This window comes from Pseudorasbora parva, chromosome 23, assembly GCF_024679245.1.
Source record: "Pseudorasbora parva isolate DD20220531a chromosome 23, ASM2467924v1, whole genome shotgun sequence".
In the NCBI taxonomy this organism is placed as follows: Eukaryota; Metazoa; Chordata; class Actinopteri; order Cypriniformes; family Gobionidae; genus Pseudorasbora; species Pseudorasbora parva.
Window position 1 is genome coordinate 592,448 of NC_090194.1, and position 9,222 is coordinate 601,669.

A 9,222-nucleotide genomic window follows, 5' to 3' on the forward strand; every position below is an offset into this window, starting at 1 on the left:
GTTTTTTTTGATGATGTATGCATGGTCGTTTTTTTGATGATGTATAGATGGTCGTTTTTTTTGATGATGTATAGATGGTCGTTTTTTTTGATGATGTATAGATGGTCGTTTTTTTGATGATGTATACATGGTCGTTTTTTTTGATGATGTATAGATGGTCGTTTTTTTTGATGATGTATAGATGGTCGTTTTTTTGATGATGTATACATGGTCGTTTTTTTTGATGATGTATAGATGGTCGTTTTTTTGATGATGTATACATGGTCGTTTTTTTTGATGATGTATAGATGGTCGTTTTTTTGATGATGTATAGATGGTCGTTTTTTTTGATGATGTATAGATGGTCGTTTTTTTTGATGATGTATAGATGGTCGTTTTTTTGATGATGTATACATGGTCGTTTTTTTTGATGATGTATAGATGGTCGTTTTTTTGATGATGTATGCATGGTCGTTTTTTTTGATGATGTATAGATGGTCTTTTTTTTGATGATATAGATGGTCGTTTTTTGATGATGTATACATGGTCGTTTTTTGATGATGTATAGATGGTCGTTTTTTTGATGATGTATACATGGTCGTTTTTTTGATGATGTATAGATGGTCGTTTTTTTGATGATGTATGCATGGTCGTTTTTTTTGATGATGTATAGATGGTCGTTTTTTTTGATGATGTATAGATGGTCGTTTTTTTAATGATGTATAGATGGTCGTTTTTTTGATGATGTATAGATGGTGGTTTTTTTGATGATGTATACATGGTCATTTTTTGATGATGTATAGATGGTCGTTTTTTTGATGATGTATAGATGGTCGTTTTTTTTGATGATGTATAGATGGTCGTTTTTTTTGATGATGTATAGATGGTCGTTTTTTTGATGATGTATAGATGGTGGTTTTTTTGATGATGTATACATGGTCATTTTTTGATGATGTATAGATGGTCGTTTTTTTGATGACGTATAGATGGTCGTTTTTTTTGATGATGTATAGATGGTCGTTTTTTTTGATGATGTATAGATGGTCGTTTTTTGATGATGTATAGATGGTCGTTTTTTTGATGATGTATAGATGGTCGTTTTTTTGATGATGTATAGATGGTCGTTTTTTGATGATGTATAGATGGTCGTTTTTTTGATGATGTATAGATGGTCGTTTTTTGATGATGTATAGATGGTCGTTTTTTGATGATGTATAGATGGTCGTTTTTTGATGATGTATAGATGGTTGTTTTTTGATGATGTATAGATGGTCGTTTTTTTGATGATGTATAGATGGTCGTTTTTTTGATGATGTATAGATGGTCGTTTTTTTGATGATGTATAGATGGTCGTTTTTTTGATGATGTATAGATGGTCGTTTTTTTGATGATGTATACATGGTCGTTTTTTTGATGATGTATAGATGGTCGTTTTGTTGATGATGTATAGATGGTCGTTTTTTTGATGATGTATACATGGTCGTTTTTTTGATGATGTATAGATGGTCGTTTTTTTGATGATGTATAGATGGTCGTTTTTTTGATGATGTATAGATGGTCGTTTTTTTGATGATGTATACATGGTCGTTTTTTTGATGATGTATAGATGGTCGTTTTTTTGATGATGTATAGATGGTCGTTTTTTTTGATGATGTATAGATGGTCGTTTTTTTAATGATGTATAGATGGTCGTTTTTTTGATGATGTATAGATGGTGGTTTTTTTGATGATGTATACATGGTCATTTTTTGATGATGTATAGATGGTCGTTTTTTTGATGATGTATAGATGGTCGTTTTTTTTGATGATGTATAGATGGTCGTTTTTTTTGATGATGTATAGATGGTCGTTTTTTTGATGATGTATAGATGGTGGTTTTTTTGATGATGTATACATGGTCATTTTTTGATGATGTATAGATGGTCGTTTTTTTGATGACGTATAGATGGTCGTTTTTTTTGATGATGTATAGATGGTCGTTTTTTTTGATGATGTATAGATGGTCGTTTTTTGATGATGTATAGATGGTCGTTTTTTTGATGATGTATAGATGGTCGTTTTTTTGATGATGTATAGATGGTCGTTTTTTGATGATGTATAGATGATCGTTTTTTTGATGATGTATAGATGGTCGTTTTTTGATGATGTATAGATGGTCGTTTTTTGATGATGTATAGATGGTCGTTTTTTGATGATGTATAGATGGTTGTTTTTTGATGATGTATAGATGGTCGTTTTTTTGATGATGTATAGATGGTCGTTTTTTTGATGATGTATAGATGGTCGTTTTTTTGATGATGTATAGATGGTCGTTTTTTTGATGATGTATAGATGGTCGTTTTTTTGATGATGTATACATGGTCGTTTTTTTGATGATGTATAGATGGTCGTTTTTTTGATGATGTATAGATGGTCGTTTTTTTGATGATGTATACATGGTCGTTTTTTTGATGATGTATAGATGGTCGTTTTTTTGATGATGTATAGATGGTCGTTTTTTGATGATGTATACATGGTCGTTTTTTGATGATGTATAGATGGTCGTTTTTTTGATGATGTATACATGGTCGTTCTTTTTGATGATGTATAGATGGTCGTTTTTTTTGATGATGTATAGATGGTCGTTTTTTGATGACGTATAGATGGTTGTTTTTTGATTATGTATAGATGGTGGTTTTTTTGATGATGTATAGATGGTGGTTTTTTTGATGATGTATACATGGTCGTTTTTTGATGATGTATAGATGGTCGTTTTTTTGATGATGTATAGATGGTCGTTTTTTTGATGATGTATAGATGGTCGTTTTTTGATGATGTATAGATGGTCGTTTTTTTGATGATGTATAGATGGTCGTTTTTTGATGATGTATACATGGTCGTTTTTTGATGTTGTATAGATGGTCGTTTTTTTGATGATGTATACATGGTCGTTTTTTTTGATGATGTATAGATGGTCATTTTTTTGATGATGTATAGATGGTCGTTTTTTTTGATGATGTATAGATGGTCGTTTTTTGATGATGTATACATGGTCGTTTTTTTTGATGATGTATAGATGGTCGTTTTTTTTGATGATGTATAGATGGTCATTTTTTTGATGATGTATAGATGGTCGTTTTTTGATGATGTATAGATGGTCGTTTTTTGATGATGTATAGATGGTCGTTTTTTGATGATGTATAGATGGTCATTTTTTTGATGATCTATAGATGGTCGTTTTTTTGATGATCTATAGATGGTCGTTTTTTGATTATCTATAGATGGTCGTTTTTTGATGATCTATAGATGGTCGTTTTTTGATTATCTATAGATGGTCGTTTTTTGATTATCTATAGATGGTCGTTTTTTGATTATCTATAGATGGTCGTTTTTTGATGATCTATAGATGGTCGTTTTTTGATTATCTATAGATGGTCGTTTTTTGATTATCTATAGATGGTCGTTTTTTGATGATCTATAGATGGTCGTTTTTTGATTATCTATAGATGGTCGTTTTTTGATGATGTATAGATGGTCGTTTTTTTGATGATCTATAGATGGTCGTTTTTTGATGATCTATAGATGGTCGTTTTTTGATGATGTATAGATGGTCATTTTTTTGATGATCTATAGATGGTCGTTTTTTTTGATGATGTATAGATGGTCGTTTTTTGATGATGTATACATGGTCGTTTTTTTGATGATGTATAGATGGTCGTTTTTTTGATGATGTATAGATGGTCGTTTTTTGATGATGTATAGATGGTCGTTTTTTGATGATGTATACATGGTCGTTTTTTGATGATGTATAGATGGTCGTTTTTTTGATGATGTATAGATGGTCGTTTTTTGATGATGTATAGATGGTCGTTTTTTGATGATGTATGCATGGTCGTTTTTTTTGATGATGTATAGATGGTCGTTTTTTTGATGATGTATACATGGTCGTTTTTTTTGATGATGTATGCATGGTCGTTTTTTTTGATGATGTATAGATGGTCGTTTTTTTTGATGATGTATAGATGGTCGTTTTTTTTGATGATGTATAGATGGTTGTTTTTTTGATGATGTATACATGGTCGTTTTTTTTGATGATGTATAGATGGTCGTTTTTTTTGATGATGTATAGATGGTCGTTTTTTTGATGATGTATACATGGTCGTTTTTTTTGATGATGTATACATGGTTGTTTTTTTGATGATATATAGATGGTCGTTTTTTTGATGATGTATAGATGGTCGTTTTTTTGATGATGTATAGATGGTCGTTTTTTTGATGATGTATAGATGGTCGTTTTTTTGATGATGTATAGATGGTCGTTTTTTTTGATGATGTATACATGGTCGTTTTTTTTGATGATGTATAGATGGTCGTTTTTTGATGATGTATAGATGGTCGTTTTTTGATGATGTATAGATGGTCGTTTTTTTGATGATGTATAGATGGTCGTTTTTTTGATGATGTATACATGGTCGTTTTTTTGATGATGTATAGATGGTCGTTTTTTGATGATGTATAGATGGTCGTTTTTTGATGATGTATAGATGGTGGTTTTTTTGATGATGTATGCATGGTCGTTTTTTTGATGACGTATAGATGGTCGTTTTTTTGATGATGTATAGATGGTCGTTTTTTTTGATGATGTATGCATGGTCCTTTTTTTTGATGATGTATAGATGGTCGTTTTTTTGATGATGTATAGATGGTCGTTTTTTTTGATGATGTATAGATGGTCGTTTTTTTGATGATGTATACATGGTCGTTTTTTTGATGATGTATACATGGTCGTTTTTTTTGATGATGTATAGATGGTCGTTTTTTTGATGATGTATAGATGGTCGTTTTTTTGATGATGTATAGATGGTCGTTTTTTTGATGATGTATAGATGGTCATTTTTTTGATGATGTATACATGGTCGTTTTTTTGATGATGTATAGATGGTCGTTTTTTGATGATGTATAGATGGTCGTTTTTTTGATGATGTATAGATGGTCGTTTTTTTGATGATGTATAGATGGTCGTTTTTTTGATGATGTATACATGGTCGTTTTTTTGATGATGTATACATGGTCGTTTTTTTTGATGATGTATAGATGGTCGTTTTTTTGATGATGTATAGATGGTCGTTTTTTTGATGATGTATAGATGGTCGTTTTTTTGATGATGAATAGATGGTCGTTTTTTTGATGATGTATAGATGGTCGTTTTTTTGATGATGTATGCATGGTCGTTTTTTGATGATGTATAGATGGTCGTTTTTTTGATGATGTATAGATGGTCGTTTTTTTGATGATGTATAGATGGTCGTTTTTTTGATGATGTATAGATGGTCGTTTTTTTGATGATGTATGCATGGTCGTTTTTTTGATGATGTATAGATGGTCGTTTTTTTGATGATGTATAGATGGTCGTTTTTTTGATGATGTATACATGGTCGTTTTTTGATGATGTATACATGGTCGTTTTTTTTGATGATGTATACATGGTCGTTTTTTTTGATGATGTATACATGGTCGTTTTTTTGATGATGTATAGATGGTCGTTTTTTTTGATGATGTATAGATGGTCGTTTTTTTTGATGATGTATAGATGGTCGTTTTTTGATGATGTATAGATGGTCGTTTTTTTGATGATGTATAGATGGTCGTTTTTTGATGATGTATAGATGGTCGTTTTTTTGATGATGTATAGATGGTCGTTTTTTGATGATGTATACATGGTCGTTTTTTTTGATGATGTATACATGGTCGTTTTTTTTGATGATGTATAGATGGTCGTTTTTTGATGATGTATAGATGGTCGTTTTTTTGATGATGTATAGATGGTCGTTTTTTGATGATGTATACATGGTCGTTTTTTTTGATGATGTATAGATGGTCGTTTTTTTGATGATGTATGCATGGTCGTTTTTTTGATGATGTATACATGGTCGTTTTTTGATGATGTATAGATGGTCGTTTTTTTTGATGATGTATAGATGGTCGTTTTTTTGATGATGTATAGATGGTCGTTTTTTGATGATGTATAGATGGTCGTTTTTTTGATGATGTATAGATGGTCGTTTTTTGATGATGTATAGATGGTCGTTTTTTTGATGATGTATAGATGGTCGTTTTTTGATGATGTATAGATGGTCGTTTTTTTGATGATGTATAGATGGTCGTTTTTTTGATGATGTATACATGGTCGTTTTTTGATGATGTATAGATGGTCGTTTTTTTGATGATGTATAGATGGTCGTTTTTTGATGATGTATAGATGGTCGTTTTTTTGATGATGTATAGATGGTCGTTTTTTTGATGATGTATACATGGTCGTTTTTTTTGATGATGTATAGATGGTCGTTTTTTTTGATGATGTATAGATGGTCGTTTTTTTGATGATGTATAGATGGTCGTTTTTTGATGATGTATAGATGGTCGTTTTTTTGATGATGTATAGATGGTCGTTTTTTGATGATGTATAGATGGTCGTTTTTTTGATGATGTATAGATGGTCGTTTTTTTGATGATGTATACATGGTCGTTTTTTTGATGATGTATAGATGGTCGTTTTTTTGATGATGTATAGATGGTCGTTTTTTTGATGATGTATAGATGGTCGTTTTTTTGATGATGTATAGATGGTCGTTTTTTGATGATGTATAGATGGTCGTTTTTTTGATGATGTATACATGGTCGTTTTTTTGATGATGTATAGATGGTCGTTTTTTTGATGATGTATAGATGGTCGTTTTTTTGATGATGTATAGATGGTCGTTTTTTTGATGATGTATAGATGGTCGTTTTTTTGATGATGTATACATGGTCGTTTTTTTGATGATGTATAGATGGTCGTTTTTTTGATGATGTATAGATGGTCGTTTTTTTGATGATGTATACATGGTCGTTTTTTTGATGATGTATACATGGTCGTTTTTTTGATGATGTATAGATGGTCGTTTTTTTGATGATGTATAGATGGTCGTTTTTTTGATGATGTATAGATGGTCGTTTTTTTGATGATGTATAGATGGTCGTTTTTTTGATGATGTATAGATGGTCGTTTTTTTGATGATGTATAGATGGTCGTTTTTTTGATGATGTATAGATGGTCGTTTTTTTGATGATGTATAGATGGTCGTTTTTTTGATGATGTACAGATGGTCGTTTTTTTGATGATGTATAGATGGTCGTTTTTTTGATGATGTATAGATGGTCGTTTTTTTGATGATGTATAGATGGTCGTTTTTTTGATGATGTATAGATGGTCTTTTTTTTGATGATGTATAGATGGTCGTTTTTTTGATGATGTATAGATGGTCGTTTTTTTTGATGATGTATAGATGGTCGTTTTTTTGATGATGTATAGATGGTCGTTTTTTTGATGATGTATAGATGGTCGTTTTTTTGATGATGTATAGATGGTCGTTTTTTTGATGATGTATAGATGGTCGTTTTTTTGATGATGTATACATGGTCGTTTTTTTGATGATGTATAGATGGTCGTTTTTTTGATGATGTATAGATGGTCGTTTTTTTGATGATGTATACATGGTCGTTTTTTTGATGATGTATACATGGTCGTTTTTTTGATGATGTATAGATGGTCGTTTTTTTGATGATGTATAGATGGTCGTTTTTTTGATGATGTATAGATGGTCGTTTTTTTGATGATGTACATGGTCGTTTTTTTGATGATGTATAGATGGTCGTTTTTTTGATGATGTATACATGGTCGTTTTTTTGATGATGTATAGATGGTCGTTTTTTTGATGATGTATACATGGTCGTTTTTTTGATGATGTATACATGGTCGTTTTTTTGATGATGTATAGATGGTCGTTTTTTTGATGATGTATAGATGGTCGCTTTTTTGATGATGTATACATGGTCGTTTTTTTGATGATGTATAGATGGTCGTTTTTTTGATGATGTATAGATGGTCGTTTTTTTGATGATGTACAGATGGTCGTTTTTTTGATGATGTATAGATGGTCGTTTTTTTGATGATGTATAGATGGTCGTTTTTTTGATGATGTATAGATGGTCGTTTTTTTGATGATGTATAGATGGTCGTTTTTTTGATGATGTATAGATGGTCGTTTTTTTGATGATGTATAGATGGTCGTTTTTTTGATGATGTATAGATGGTCGTTTTTTTGATGATGTATACATGGTCGTTTTTTTTGATGATGTATAGATGGTCGTTTTTTTGATGATCTATGCATGGTCGTTTTTTTTGATGATGTATAGATGGTCGTTTTTTTGATTATGTATACATGGTCGTTTTTTTTGATGATGTATAGATGGTCGTTTTTTTTGATGATGTATAGATGGTCGTTTTTTTTGATGATGTATAGATGGTCGTTTTTTTTGATGATGTATACATGGTCGTTTTTTTTGATGATGTATAGATGGTCGTTTTTTTGATGATGTATAGATGGTCGTTTTTTGATGACGTATAGATGGTCGTTTTTTTGATGATGTATAGATGGTCGTTTTTTTGATGATGTATAGATGGTCGTTTTTTTGATGATGTATACATGGTCGTTTTTTGATGATGTATAGATGGTCGTTTTTTTTGATGATGTATAGATGGTCGTTTCTTTGAGGATGTATACATGGTCGTTTTTTTAATGATGTATAGATGGTCGTTTTTTTGATGATGTATAGATGGTCGTTTTTTTGATGATGTATAGATGGTCGTTTTTTTGATGATGTATAGATGGTCGTTTTTTGATGATGTATAGATGGTCGTTTTTTTGATGATGTATAGATGGTCGTTTTTTTTGATGATGTATAGATGGTCGTTTCTTTGAGGATGTATACATGGTCGTTTTTTTGATGATGTATACATGGTCGTTTTTTTTGATGATGTATAGATGGTCGTTTTTTTGATGATGTATAGATGGTCGTTTTTTTTGATGATGTATAGATGGTCGTTTCTTTGAGGATGTATACATGGTCGTTTTTTTAATGATGTATAGATGGTCGTTTTTTTGATGATGTATAGATGGTCGTTTTTTGATGATGTATAGATGGTCGTTTTTTGATGATGTATACATGGTCGTTTTTTTGATGATGTATGCATGGTCGTTTTTTTGATGATGTATAGATGGTCGTTTTTTTGATGATGTATAGATGGTCGTTTTTTTGATGATGTATACATGGTCGTTTTTTGATGATGTATAGATGGTCGTTTTTTTTGATGATGTATACATGGTCGTTTTTTTGATGATGTATAGATGGTCGTTTTTTTGATGATGTATAGATGGTCGTTTC